Consider the following 16394-nt stretch of genomic DNA (forward strand, 5'->3'; position numbering starts at 1 on the left):
GGTCTCCCATGGATTTCTTTCTGGGCTCCTGTTTTGAAACTCCCGGTTACCAACTCTGCAGTGTCTGCCACATTTTTTCTTCTGCCATCAGGTTTCTGGGTTAGGAACAGAGTAGTTGGGGGGGAGGGCTTGGAGGATCCTCACTTTTTATAGGGAATGCATCCAACAATACTACAAAACTTTTCAATATCCTAGAGATTTATTCATTCTCTGCCATTTGAAATAATACAAGTTTCTTCACTAAGAAATTTTGGGTTATGGCAAAATATAGTCAATCAGTCAGTTAATAAATATTTATTAAATAGCTACTATATGCTAACTACTGAGGATACAAAGAAAGATAACAGACCATCTCTGTCCTCAAGGAACTCACAGTCTAATGGGGAGATTGCATACAAACAACTATTTACAGACTATGTGTGTGTGTGTTGGTGTGTGTGTGTATGTGTATGCATGTATGTGTGTGTAAAAATGTATAGGATAAATGGAAAATAATTGGTAGAGAGATGGAACAGAATTAAAGGATCTTGGGAAAGGCTTCATATAGGAGGTGGGATGCAGATATGTGATTCATCACTTAAACTTGCAAATAAATACTTTGACCATATAATGAATAAATCAAGGAGTATAACCAAATTAAACAAACCAACTCTGGTTCATGATCCAGGGATAGAAAGAATTCAACAGAGCAATATAGGGAAAGGTTCTGACTTCTACCACTAATTAGGATTCTTCATTTCATCTATGACATGACTGGTTCCAAATAGCACCTGGGCAAGCAGTCCTTTTGGTCAATTCCATCAAAAAACTGAATTTTCAAGATGGGAAAATCAGTTTAATCATTGATTTGTCTGACTATTTCATTCAGTCAAAATAGTAGATACTAGAATATCAAATTGAGGTTTTCCATTTGTGAGTACAGATTTAGATGATCAGGGTCTAGCTTCTCTAAGTATGAATTCAAGAGTTGCCAACAGTTAAATTATCTCCAATAAGGGTCTCATAAGTTAAACATCTGCTGGTCACTGAGTATTTTTGTAGGTAGAAGCCTAGAAGTGAAATTTAGATCCATTCTAGTTTAGCACAAGTCTAAATATGAGCTTCAAAGTCTTTATATTTTTATTCCTATTTCTGTATTCTTTTACCAAATCTCAATTCTTTGTGACATAGTATTGAGCCAGGAACAGTTAAAAAAAAGAAAAGATATCTGACCTAGTGATGGTAGTCTACCCCTTCCAACCTATGAAAGGATCAGCATCTAAGGCAAGTTCTATCAGATACTGAAGGTCTCTATGACAGATTTCATCTGAAGGCCAACCTAACTAAGCATGGAGAAATTCAATAGCAGAAGGTTAGTCAGTAAATATAGAATCCTTCTGCCAAGGCTAATCAATCAAGACAAGAAATAAGATGATCAGTTGAGAAAGTTCTCAAACTCAAGTCATAGCTTGTAAGGGCTTTGGAGTTGATTTTCAGGGAACACAATAAGCATAGTGTTCTGTCTGATGCTATAAACTTTAAAAAATAACCCTACAATCCTAAAATGGAAACCTGTGTTCATGTAGCCATCAAGAAGCATCTATTGGGTAGATGCCAGATATTGTGCTGGGTGCTGGGGGGCAAAAAGAAACCTGTCTCTGACCTCAAGGAACTTGTGTTTTAAAAGGGAGACAGACAGATTTAAAGATATATATGCAAAACATTCAAAAAAGGTAAAAGTTAACCTCAGGGTTACATGTATTTGTTGACATTTAAAGGTACAAGGTGTTCATTTTATTTTTAAAAAGCCTAAAAAATCTTTAGGAAGCAACAAAAATGTACAAGATTCTGAAACATGCTATAGTAGTTTATGTTATAGCAGTTTAAATAGCAACAACCTTTAGACACGACTACAGCTGTGAAACCATTAAAAGTGAACATTAGTGATAACTGTGTGTGACTTGATCTACCTTTAGTTAGAAATGACTGTTCTCAAATTCATATCATTGAATATCAAAATGGAAAGGACCTCAATCCTCTCAAATTACAAAGGAGAAAAATGAAAATCCAAGAAAGATGTTGCTTTGACAAGGTAGATGATCTATTTGGTGGTATTGTGAGACCAAAATCAGATCTTCCAACTCCAAATGCAGTGCTCTTTCTATTTCACTACTACTACCTGCCCAGAAAAGATGTATCTAGTGATAGGGAGCAAATTAGCAGATTTTTAATAGTCCTTGTTATAGGGATGTCTTCTTTCCATTGAACATAATTCTGCCTCACTGTAATTTCTTTTGAAAATGTCATTTAAAAAAAGATTCTGAACTTCAATAAGATGAGCATTTCCACATCTGTTATAAAAAAAGAGGATGATACAGGAAACTACCAATCACTATCGTATCAAGTTAGCCTTTTTTTAAGTATATAATAAATTCAATGTGTAACATTCAAAATTCTCTTGGACTTCGTTTTGTTCTTTTTTTACTGTGGAAGGACAAGATGGAGGCAAGGTCAAAACCTGAATCATCTTCTCCTTCCTCCACTAGAAAAATAAAAAAATGAAAAATCAAGCTCTCATAACAAATATGTATGGGTCAAGCATGACAGATCTTCAAATTGGCCATGCCAAACTATTGAAGTCTCATTCTGCACCCTGAATTGATCATCTCTCTGTCAGAAGGTGGATAGCATGGTCACTTCACTGGTCCTCTGCTTGTGGTTGTGTTGCTTATTGTGTTGATGAGGATTAAGTCTTTCAAGAGTTGTTGGTTCTCCCTGTAATTTTCAACCTTTAGTCTAGTTCAGTCCCTTTGAGCCCTTTTGTTCTTTGAGAAAGCAAATCTCTCTAGAAAGGAAAATAAGTGTTGTTGCACAAAGGTGGATCTAGGTCTTTCCTCGACATTTTAGGCAAGGGAATAGGGGTGGATATAATAATCCTGATATCTGAATTACCTCCTCCCTAAGACAAAAAAAGCCAAAGAGCATTCTATGATAATGATATTCCAAAACATTTTTCAGTTATCAAGTGATTATGCTTTAGAATTGTAGAATGTTAAACCTGGAATGCAACTCAATTCAACATTTCTGAGATATCTACTATCTGGGATTACCAGGTTAGGCATTGGGGATACAATGACAAAAACAAAACAATCCTTGCCCTTTAGGAGTTTGCATTGCCCTTAGAGGATACAATATTTTGTAAAGGAAATAAAAACAAAGTAATATGAAGATGGAGAGTGGTGATATGGGAAGGGAATCAAGAAAATTTCAAAACAGGAATAGTCATATTTATACTAGCAACTTTAAAAAGTTATTATTTGGAAAGATTTTGTAAACCATCTGCTCCTCAGTAGCCATTTTTTCCTTAGAAGGGACATTTAGCAACACTGAAAGCATACTGAAGTTTACCTATGGATTTAACCAGTTGACAGAGATAGGCCACCATGGGACATCTACCATTATTGTTCACTGCAGGCAAGACTGGTGAAGACCAAATCATCTGGACCCAGGACATTGCCCAAATCCAAAAACTTGCATGGTTTAGGATGCTATCACCACTTCAATATATAGAGTAGGTTATCACCACTTGAATCATGTGGTATACAATTGGTATATAGGGACTTGTCAAGGACATGCTTTGAATTTTTCTGTCAATACAATCCTGGATTATATTTATTTGAAAAAAAAAAGTTTCTAGATTCTCTCAAGTGGGAAAAATTATATTGTAATTTGATCAATTAATCAACAAACACCGATTAAGCATTTAATTGTTCCAAGGACTATGCTAAGAACTAGAGGTACAAAGACAAAAAGAAAATATCTCCATAAAGGAGATTCTACATTCTAATGGGGTGAACAATAATTGCATATACAAATATGTGAAGTCAATCTTCAACATTTGGAGTTTTACTTTCTTGACTTTAAACAGTTAGGTGATTTTATTAGGCCAAATACAATAGAGAAAAAAATGAGAGGCATAATGGATGGAAGTGTGTGGAGCATCCTAGGTATTTAACTGGTCTTGTTCACTCTACCATTGTAAAGAGTTCCCATGCATTCATTGTCTATTTTCATTGCTTGCCTTTAAAATTCAAGTTACATTGCAATTATGCCACCAAAGTGTGGTGCAAATCCTATGGGCTTACCTTCAAAGTCAGTGATGCAGTTTAGTGACAAAAAAAAAATGTTTAGACAAATTTTCATCTGGAATATCTGGAGCCTCCTTGAGTCTTAGCAACCAGCTGGCTAGAAACATTGAGACTACAAATCCCATCATTGATCTAGGCCTTAAGATTAAATGTCAATTGGCTTCTGCTATGCTCACATTCACTGAGACCCTAAAGAATCTCAAACAACACATAAGGTAGATGTTGTTGATGGATTATTTTAAGCTAGTGCAACCTTAAAAATCTTCTGTGCTATCCACTAGCTATGAAGGACAGTATCAGAAGTGATACTGAGACCATGTGAGCATCTTCTAAAAGTAACAATTTAAATCCTAGCAACCTCTCCCTTTGTTTTCAGAGAGAAATAAAGGGGTTTACAATAGTTTAATACAATATTGCCATCTAACCCAGTAGAAGGTAAAATTCAGAAAGTAAAATTCATTTTTAAGAATTTTATTTACTTTATAATATTTATGATACTGTAAATTTCATGTTATGAAAAATGAATACTATCTGAAGTCAATGTTTTTGTTTTGCATGTTAAAAATTTTATTTTGTGTACTGTGTTTTATATGTTATTTCATGGTTACTGTGTTGGAAAGTACATATTATATGAATTAAGGTTTTCTTATAAAGAATTATATGCTGCAATTTCTACCAAAAGATTGCAGGCTTTGGTGTATTGGGAAGCTAACCCCTATTTCCCATAAGTTCAGTGTATCAACATTTGCATTTTGAGACTATTTTCGAAGAATGTTATCCCTATGAAAGTTGAAGATTTACTGTTTTTAATACACAGAAATGAATACAAGAGGATTTTAGTTCTAATAGTAAGGTAATCATAGAAGGCCTCAGCCAAAAGGTAACACTTTAACTGAAGGATGAGTGAAAGCAGGGATTTTGTGAGACAGACATTAAGAGAGAGCACATTACAGAAATGAGAGATGGATGCAAAGAAATAGAGACTAGAGATGAGATTCCTTTGAGTATAGCAGAAAGTTAGTCTGTATGGTTAATTTAAAGTATAAATGGTAGGGAGAAATATATAAAAACCTAGAAAGGGCATTTGATCATAAAAGGATTAGGAAATCATTGAAGTTTACTGAGTAAAGGAATTACATTGTCAAACTTCCACTTTAGGAAAAAACACCTTGTCAACTGTTATGGAGATATACATATTGAAATAGAGAGAGACTAGAGCGAAATGGACCAGGAAGGGAAAAAAGTAGGGTTGTGGTTATATGAGTGGTTTGAAGGAAAATATTAGAGATGTATTGCAGTTATAAAAATGGCAAGATTTGGCTAATTGAGGGTGAGGAGTCAAAGATGACATTCAGGTTGTGTATCTAAATGGCTGGGAGCATGGTGATGTTCCTGGTAGTAATAGGGAGATTCATTGGGAGAGTGAGTTTGGGGGAAAAGATGATGAGCTCTGTTTTGACCATATTGAATTTAAGACGTCTTTTGACACATTCAGCTTGATATGTCTAATAAGCAATTCAGGAAACAGAACTAAATCTCAGAAGAGAGAAAAGGGCTAGATATATAGATCTGGGTTTCAGCAAATGGAAATGATAATTGAACCCATGAGAGTTGATGAGGTTATCCACTAAGAAAATATATGTAAAGAAAAGAGAAGTGGGTTTAGTACAGTAGATCCTTGGAGTACAGTATCTACATGACATGGATGGTGGAATCAATGAAAAAGATTGAAAAGGAGAGAGACAGGTAAGAGAAAAACCAAGATAGAGCAATGTCATGAAAACAGAGAAGGAAAAGTGTAACAGGAAGTTAGTGGTCAATTGTGCAAAATGCTACAAAGAAGTAAAGAAGGTTGTAGTTTGAGATTTTTGCCATTAAATTTGGTTAGCAAGATGCCATTGGTAATTTTAGAGAGAATAGGTCAAAATGAGTAATACAACTGGGGGGCAGACTGCAAAAGGTTTGGAATACAGTGAGAAAAGAATTGTAGGCACTGAGTGTAGACAGTTCCAGCTCTCTCCCCACCTGAACCCCCCCCCCCAAGTGAAAAGAGATTATGAAACAATAGATAGAGATAGTAGACTCCAATGAGAGTTGTTCAAGGATAGAGAGTCTTGGGAGTTTGCAGCAGCAGCAGGGGAGTAGTCAAGAGATGAGAAATAAGAGAGAGTAGATGATCATCACAGCTAGCTGCTGGAGTTTGTAAAAGGCCAACAACAACAAAAAGTATAGAAAGGACAAATGTTTTTTAATATAAAAATTAGGGCTATTCCTAGGGCTAGAGAGAGAGAGAGAGAGAGAGAGAAAGAGTTATACTTTTTTTTTTAAAGATTAGGAAATAATAACTAAAGCTATATGCTTTATTACTTCAGGTAAAAATTTCTTATGAATAATATAATCATTGTCTCTGGTTATTGGGTATGAAAAAGATAAGTGTATCCAGTGTACTGTGATACGGAAACATTAACACTTTCACACTGACTGGATTCAGACTCAAAAATGAGTTAAGAATCACTGGGTTATCTGAGTGGAGGATTATTCTATACATAGGCCCCTAGGTCAATTTAAATTATTTAATTTATCTCAGTGACTGCAGGGACCTAAACATCTTCATGGCTTGCTTTTATCTTTCAGTCCTGTTAGTGTGGGCTTAGTGAGGGGAGGGGGGTGGGAATTGATCTACTTCTCCTTCCCTAAAAAGAAAGAGAAAGGAGGAAGGAAGGAAGGAAGGAAGGAAGGAAGGAAGGAAGGAAGGAAGGAAGGAAGGAAGGAAGGAAGGAAGGAAGGAAGGGAGGGAGGGAGGGAGGGAGGGAGGGAAAGAAGGAAGGAAGGAAGGAAGGAAGGAAGGAAGGAAGGAAGGAAGGAAGGAAGGAAGGAAGGAAGGAAGGAAGGAGGGAAGGAGGGAAGGAGGGAAGGAGGGAAGGAGGGAAGGAAGGAAGAATGAGCAAAATAAGGAGCAAGAATTCTAGTTCAAACTAGGCCCTTAGATCCTCAACAACCAAGTCAAGAAATAGATCAATCTAAAACAATTTGAGCATTTTACTTTACTAAATACTTTTTGTTTTTATTTTCACATTCTGATGCCAAGGGTTGTGTTTTTTTTCCCTGCTCTTTATTCTATTCTGAAGATGAACTTCGTGATGTTCCTTCAGCATTTGTAGAAGTCCATTTTGTAAGCAAAGAGGTAGCTTTGCCTAGACTCAAGTCAGAAAGACCTGAACTCAAACTGTTTTTCTGATGCTACTAGTCATATCTACAGACAAATTACCCAAACTTTCTATTCTTCAATCAACTTTCTAAGACTATTATTTATAGACAAGTAACAATCTGCCTTGTTGAAAGAATATCCTGTACCAACACAATAATAGGTCAATCAACAATCAATTATTAAACTCTTACTGCAGTGTGTATAGCAGGCACAATGGTAGACAGAAACCCTTTAAATTTTAATTTCAGGTGGTTTTCTTGCCTCATCTTGATGTGGAAGTGACTCAGAATTCTTGAAAGTTGTGTAAGTAGAATTCAAGCTCTGGCTATTTCTTTTTTTAATTGATATTTTATTTTTCCAAATACATGGGGTTTTCAACATTTATCCATAAGCACAGGTATATTTTTAAGTTACAAATTTTCCTTCCACCCTCCCTTCCCATACCCCTCCCCTCAGTGGTGAACAGTCAGGTTAACATTGTACATACATATTTTTGATACACATGTTTATAGATTAGTCATTTTTGGTATTAGGATTAAGATATATATATATATATATATATATATATATATATATATATAAATAAAAGATAATAGTGTTCTTCAGATTTGGGGGGGCAGGGTTTGTTTCGTTTTGCTTCCCCCCCACTCCGATGGGACAGCACTGTCATTAGCAGGTCTAATAGGGCTTTCTTAGCTTATCCTGGCTCTCTGAACTGCTGAGAGGAGCTGCTTCCATCAAGGTTTATCATCTCGCAATATTATTGCTAGTATGTACATTGATCTCTTGGTTCTGCTCCTTTTGCTCAGCATCAGATCTTGTAAGTCATTCCATGCTTCTCTAGAGTCTGACCATTTATGATTTCTTATAGAATAATAATATTATTCATGTACCATAACTTGTTTAGTCATTCCCCACCCTCTGGCTATTTCAAGCATGCTGTTAAACTTTCAATACAGTCCAAGTAATAGATTGTGATTGTTTTCTGAAAACTAGTCTACCTAACTATAGAGAAGTTCATCTCTAATATAATGTTCCATAGGTGAGGATGTGTTATTCAGGCATGGAAACAAAGAATAATATGAAATGAAACTTGAAACTGTATTTGCAGAGATGGTGGCAGTGTGGCAGCAGAGCTGATAGAGGATGAGTAAGATTCATAGTTTTTAAATAAATTCTAAGTGTAAGTTAAGTCTTGGTAATTCAGTGACTAACAAGGGGACAGCTTACTTAATAAACTAAATCTTGTCAAGCTTAATAGTCTCATTATAGATAAAACCAGAATGCAAAAGGAAATTAATACTATTTTGAATCTTTTGGTATTGAAGAGGACCACACAAATTATGCACAATTATGTTTATTATATGTTAAGTATCCTTAACACTTGCCTTTACCAGAATTGTTCCACCCCATAACCTGATTAATAGGAAACAGGATATTGGAAATGATCTGGCTGCTGTGGGAGTCTCTTAGCCTTAAATTAGTTTCTCTTCCTCCCGCATCAGTAAAGCACTAAGGTGCCCATCAAATGCCAAGGCAAGCATCAGCACGTGACATCTGGTGATAGAATGCAACAATCCAATAAATCCTAACCTATTTATTGATGAACCAATTACCAGCACAGTCCTTCCACTCAGACCTTCCACCAGTGTTTTTTAGATTTTTTTTTCAAGGCAATGGGGTTAAGTGGCTTGCCCAAGGCCACACAGCTAGGTAATTATTAAGTGTCTGAGGTCAGATTTGAACTCAGATACTCCTGACTCCAAGGCTGCTGCTCTATCCACTGTGCCACCTAGCTGCCCCAAGACCTTCCACCTTTGAGCTACATATCAGCAAGAGACCATGGTTCAGTACCATGTGATATTTGGCAAAGAATGAGACAGTCTGATAAATCCTAACCTGTCGCTAGATGGACTAATCATCAGTTTGGCCATTCCTGTAAGACTTTCTTTGGTTTCTCTTCCTCTTTTATCAGTGAGGAACCACAACATACTCCCAATGCTGGGCGAGCACTAGCATGTAACTTCTGGTGACAGAATGCAAGATACTCATTGTGAAGATCAGTACCACCTTGGAGTGGATACACCAACTTGGCCCCCACTTTGGAATGTGCCATGGTTCTGGTGGCATCTTGTGGGCTCAAGCTCTGGGGAGTGTACTAACAGAACAGTGTAGACCTCTGGGTGGCAAGATGGCATTGTGCTAGTGTTAAAGCTGCTGCCCATCATGTCGTGCTGATGAGCAGCTCGAAGATGGAAGGTCTGAGAGGAAAGGACATACTGACAATTAGTCCATCAAGAGACAAGTTAGGATTTGACCATAATACTCAAAACACCGACTTATTAAAGCAAACATAGAAATAAATAAAACAAGAACATATGGTATAAAACTAAAATTCCAATCAAGTTATCAATGCTTTAAAAAGGAAATTGATATATAGACATTGACACTAATTGTCACTATTTCTAAAGAAATTTATGCAATGTAAATATATTTTGAGAGCAAAGAGACCAAAAAATAATTGTTTTAGAAAACAGATATTGGTCTCTTTGCCAAAAGAGATATGGCATTCAAGGGAAGCAATGGTTTGGATACATTTTGCTGAAGAGAAAGCTAAGTCAATGAAAGAATAGCTAGATGTTAATTCCTGTCTTATTTTGAAATTCACTACACTTTTTTTTAGTGCTCATTATATTACACTATAACAATTTGGCAAATAATGATAATAATGTTATATTATGGTAACTGCATGAGATACTCAAACTAAGAGGTAATAAGGATTGAAAAATGGAAACTGTAGAGGGAGATGAATAAAACAATTATTCAGGGCAGTGACACTTAAGCTGGACCTTGGAAAGGGAAGAATTTACCCAGGCTCTTGCTCTACTTCAAAGAAATATCAAATCTAAGACATTGCATTAAAAATGCATCTTGTCAATTTTGCATAGGTTTTGCATACTTTTTATTCAACCTACCGAGAAACTTTTAACTTTTCATTTAAAATGTGAGCTTCGTTATTTCTGGCATAGCCAACAGAAAAATATAGGTTACCATGTGAAGCCACTGAACAAATATTCAAGTGAAGTTTGAGTATCTTTACCTATTGATGTCCAACTTAGCCTTCAAACCTCATATCAAAATGACTTCTTTTGTAGAATCCTCTCTGTTTATTTCCAATGGAAGAAATCTCTCCTTTGTCTAGACTCTGATATAACTTACTACTCCCCTTTTCTAAATCTCTCTCTCTGTATGCAATGTCTTATTGCCCCCAGTAGATAACAATCTTCTTGGATATTGTTTTTATTCTTCTATCTTCTTCTACTAGCTAAATCAGTTTATTGCACATTTTTTTTGCCCCAGAACATGCTGGTATGTAACTACTGGTGTGGAAACACCCTCCACTAATGTAGATCAACAATTACTCTTCCTTATAGACTTAATGAGTTGTTTAAGGCACTGATAGTTAGCTAGCTAATATTTATGGTGCTTTAAGTTTTACAAAATCCTTTACCTATATTATTTCATCTTATCTTTTTTTTTGCAAGGCAAATGGGATTAAGTAGCTTGCCCAAGGCCACACAGCTAGGTAATTATTAAGTGTCTGAGGTTAGATTTGAACTCAGGTATTCCTGACTTCAGGACCGGTTCTCTATCCACTGTGCCACCTAGCCACCCCCTAATTTGATTTTTATAACCCTTTGAAGTAGGTGTTATAATTGATCCCATTTTACAGATGAGGAAACTGAGTCTGAAAGGTTTCAGTGTCAATCAACTAGTTAAGTTTCTCAGACAAGATTCAAACTTAGCCTCCAAGCCCTATACTCTGTCCATTATCCTTCTTAGCTGTCTTTCTGTTTAGTTAATATATGTGTGAAAAGCAAAACTTATACTAATTCTTCCCAAGTCCAAAATTGGTCCCCTATTGATAAAGCCATGCTGCCACTCTGTATTTTGCATGGTGAGAGTTGATAAATTTTATTAAAAGAATGAAAGGGGGGGTGGCTAGGTGGTACAGTGGATAGAGCACCGGCCCTGGAGTCAGAAGTACCTGAGTTCAAATATGGCCTCAAACACTTAATAATTACCTAACTGTATGGCCTTGGGGAAGCCACTTAATCCCATTGCCTTGCAAAAACCTAAAAAAAAAAAAAAAAAAAAAAGAATGAAAGGGGAAGCTGGGGGCAGCTAGGTAGCTCAGTGGATCAAGAGAGCACAGCCCTTGGAGTCAGGAGAACCTGAGTTCAAATCCAGTCTCAGATATTTACTAGTTGTGCTACCCTGGACAAGTCTATTAACCCTGATTGTCTGAAAAATTAAATAAATAAAACAAAATCCCAAAAGTATATATATGTATATATATATATACATACATACATATATATATATATGTATGTATGTATGTATGTATATATAGTTTTTAAAAAGAATGGGTCAATGGCTAAAAGGATTTAGCCCTTAAGCTACTTCCAAGATTTCTAGTTCCTAATTATAGTCTCCTGAAAAGCAAAAATCTGGACCTGTGGCATTTTAGTATTCTGAGAAATATGAGCAGCAAAACAAATATATAAATATTTCCTACTTCAAATATTTTAAGGGACAATTTCATTGCTCTCACCTCACAAAACTATATCTCACTAGCCTTCCTACAGGGGCTACAAATTGCCTCTTCTGCCCCCAATATATGGAGGAAACTAAAGTTTATAAACACATTGGCGCTTATAACAACTGAAGCACTTGCCCGGGTTTCCAACTCCCCAAATACACAGCCTCATTTATTGCCCAATCAGATGCAGGAGTTGCAGCAGTTACCTAAGCAGGCCTTACTCTGGAGTTTAAAATTCCCCACCTACAATATATATAGTTAGTCTTAATAAATAAATGACTTGGACCATGCATTATAGATCACTCAAATCCACGAGGACACAAATTATGTATAATACATCGGCTGTGTAATTTATTTATTAAGCAAAACGTGAATTTTCCATGCTTGTGTTTTGAGGCACAGTTTGTCACACACAGCTAAATGATGTATTCTTATTAGTCCCACTCAATTACCAAGTCATCCCTCTGTGCACTGTGTACTTGTTAATGATAGTGCCACAACGCTGCGTCTACAATACCTGTGATTTTCGTGATTCATAACCACTCACTAAAACTGTGAAAATGATAAATTGACTGCTGTTGATTAAATGCCGCCAACAGTATGTTTCATATGTGTTTGTCGCAGTTAGAAGTTAAAGAAACAGCATTGCTCAAATCATTTAAATATCTAATTAAGTCAAACTCTCACTAGATATAAAGAACTCACTGGAATATAAGAATAAAAAATAATAATAAAGTAAAAAACAGGCCCTAGTAGGAAATGAAGAGAGAGATATAAACATCTGCAGACTTCTGATACAATCTCTTGGACTATATAATAATTATAATAATAAAAGGGGGCAATACCCAAATGAAAAAGGTCATGGATGGACTTGACACAGACACCAATTCTTCTAGTCAAACTGCACCACTGTCCATGATTGATTTGAAGGTCCTAGCTGATGGGGACAACAGTGGACCCTACCAATATATAATGTATCACTTAATGATGGGTCCTTGAAAATGGTGAGAATCTGGAGAGGAGAGTGGAAGGAGTTGGGGGAGAGAGAGAGAGAGAGACAGACAGACAGACAGACAGACAGAGAGAAAGACCTGGGAAAGAAAAGGGATAATTTTCAGGAAGCAGCATATAGCATCTCCATGACTTTCAAGGCAGGGAGAGGGTTTTTTTTTTTTTATTCTTATGTGTGACAAAAAGCACAAGAAAGGAAAGTACCATTTCCAACAACGATTATCTTTATCGCTCCAGTTAATTTTTCCCCCTTAGATTAATTCTGTATAAAGGCCTCATAGCTAATATAGAAAACAGGATGGAACTCAACCAAATACCAAAGATGGCCCCCTGCCAACACTTTGGCTCCTAATTTAGGATGCTGGAGTGAGTATACAGGGTAATAAAAATAGATACCCGATGAAGCTTGGTAATCTTATTAAGACAAGTTAGAAGGTGTTTATTTCCTTCTTTTGCAATTTTGAAATCAATTGAGAAATTTAAAAGGAAGATATGTGATTATTTTCTTTTGAAAGCTAATCTTGTTAAATTAGACCTTGTCCCTAAGAATATTTGGGAAGATAAGGTACAACAAAGAAAATAGACTATTCTGAATTTCATCATTTGTACATTTATCAGATTAGAAACATTTTTTCCCTTTTCTAAAGACAAAATTTATGAAAATGTCACAATAATGAACATTTCCTGACCAAAAATTTTGAAAATCTATTAATAACAGTTCTGATCAATAATTAACCATGAAAAAGCACCAATTCAGAATTCTATCTTTCCAGGCCAAAAGTTTCCAACACTTAAAAGGAGGCATAGATAAGGCTATACTGCTAAATGTTTTGTTGTGTCATTTTTTTTTAAGCAATCAGCTCTCCAGAAAAATGTTTGCAGGATCTACTTTTAAGTTTAATCTGTATTATTATCATTTTTTCCATCAATTTCTTAAGCCTAGAAAGTCAAAAAACTATAAATGAATTGATTTGTACTGTTAATTGATTTTGGAGGTGAAAATGCCCACATTGAAAATTTAACATTTGTTTTTCAGGGAGACAGTTGAAGCAGGCTCTAACACATTCCTGAGCAGAGGGTATTCATTATTTCTAAGGTCCCTGCTAGTATTAAATGTCATGATCAAAATACTCTAAATGCTATGATCTAGAACTGTTTGAAGAGTTTAGATTGCCAATTCAGTTATAAGCACTTACAGAGAAGGGGGAAAGTATTCTTAAGTTTGAAAATGAAATGAAAATACAAACACATATGTATCTCTTTATGCCTACCGAATTAATGTCGAGAACTTGAGTCATTTCCTTTCTGTCAAAAATTTCCAAATGTATCCTTAGTGCCATTTTCAAATTTTTTTTTCCCACATCTGAAAGCAATTCCATTCTGCCCAAAAGTCTCAGACCTCAAGGAATTGGGGAAACGTTTCCTCATCACTTGTTCTTTATAAAGAAAGGTTCACGATGCATGCGTGGCACCCAGATTTACCTGTTAAAAATGGCTCCTTCATTTTAACTACAAAGTGAGAATATATACAAGTTATGTGAGAAGAAAAACAAAACTATATTTTCAACAATCAATTCAAATTGAGGACTTGAGGCTCAAAACTTTATGATTGCCATCCTACTCATTGCTAATTGAAAATACACAAAGAATGGAAAAACTAAAACAAAAATCTTCAAGGAATAGCTGACAAATATACCGTCCTTCTGAAGAGGAACAGAAGTAACAAATGTCTCTTTACAGAAAAATGATGGTGATACTAGTTCAGAATCTCCCCAAAGAGCATTATTCCTGGCGACAAGGAGGTACTATTGGAAAAATGAAATAATTTGGTATTAGGAGATGCACATATTATCTCTTTTTTATGAAATAATGCCAATAACTACTGCCGAAGAAGCTAATAATATCTTTATTAAAATAAATGATTAGAAAATAAATTCTAAAAAAGGTTTTACCATTTCTAGATCATGCTAATGAAAACCAAGAGGGAAACTCCCATACAAAATAACTATCAAAAAAAATCCAGAAGTCAATCCTCAAAGATATATTCCATAATCTTGTAAATACAAATTATGAAACTCTTAAAGAAAAAATAATGATAGGAATATTCAGTGTTCATGGTTTGGTTGTACCAATTTAATAAAAATGGTGACACTATTTTAGTGATAAAGTCTAAATACTTTTATGACTTTAATATAAAAGATCTTATCAAAAGAATAAAAAAAGCTTAGGAAAAAGGACAGTGTTATATTTTCCAATAATGACAATGGAAAAAATTCATAACAAAATAAAATATTATCATAAAATATAAAATATACAAATTTTAAAAAACATTTGAAAAAATAAAACTAATGAAAGTAGAAAGAGAAGAGATATGGTAACTTAAAAAATTTTATCACCTGTTAGAAGACTGATATTCAAGATATGTATGGAACTTTAAAGGTAGTAAATTTACATTTTATTCAATGTGTGATTCTCTTAATGTTTTTTGAGTCCAAGTCTGTCTTCCTTAGTATTTTTTAAATAAATCATTGTTGGCAAAAATAAAAAGTAGTGAATAAATAAATTTTAAAAAGTAGTCATTAAGTGTTTACTATGTGTTAAACACTATACTAAGCCTAGAGGATTCAAATATAAAATGTGAGGCTCCCTGCCTACAAGGAGTTTCCACTCTACGAATTATATGTCTATTATGCAGATGCAGTATATAGTCTAGAGATTTTTGAATTGATCCAAAGGACAGACACTTGACACACCTTTCCAGAAGTAATAGTAGTATTTATCTGATTATTGTGCCTAAAGCAAGAAGTAAAAAGTTGGGAAAGAAAGGAGAATACATGGCAGGATACATGATAAGATGGTCTGGATGGCCAACTGGATGGGACTGAAGCATATAGTATCTAGCCTAGGGCTGACTAGTTATACTCAGTCTCCAGTTAAGATGGATAAACTAGGAAATTAGCACAAAAAATATAAAAATAACACAAATAAAAATTTCCCAACAGATAAAGTGTCAAAAAATATAAATAATTATTTTTAAAGAGAAATTTGAAATAAACAACTGAAAGAAAAATCACTCCAAAAAAACTTAGAATAAGATATTGATATAAACATCTTACAATGGAAAGAGCATTGACTATTGGGTCAGAGAATTTGTGTTCATATTCAGTCTCTGGTTAATACTACCCATATGACCTTTCGCAAGTCATTTAGTTATAAAAACTTTTAAAAATTGAACCAGATGCTGTCTGAGTCTCCTTTCCCCTCTAAATCTATGATCCAATGTTAAATTCAAATTAAGACAACTCTGAGATTTCATCTTACATCCAATAAATGGCAATGGTTAAAATGAATAAATGAATGGATAAATGACCGAATGAAGCACTGTGCTGATTGCTGAAGATACAAAAAAAAAAAAAAAAGGAAAGAAAAAGGCAAAGGATGTTCT

The sequence above is a fragment of the Macrotis lagotis genome, chromosome X, assembly GCF_037893015.1.
Source record: "Macrotis lagotis isolate mMagLag1 chromosome X, bilby.v1.9.chrom.fasta, whole genome shotgun sequence".
In the NCBI taxonomy this organism is placed as follows: domain Eukaryota; kingdom Metazoa; phylum Chordata; class Mammalia; order Peramelemorphia; family Peramelidae; genus Macrotis; species Macrotis lagotis.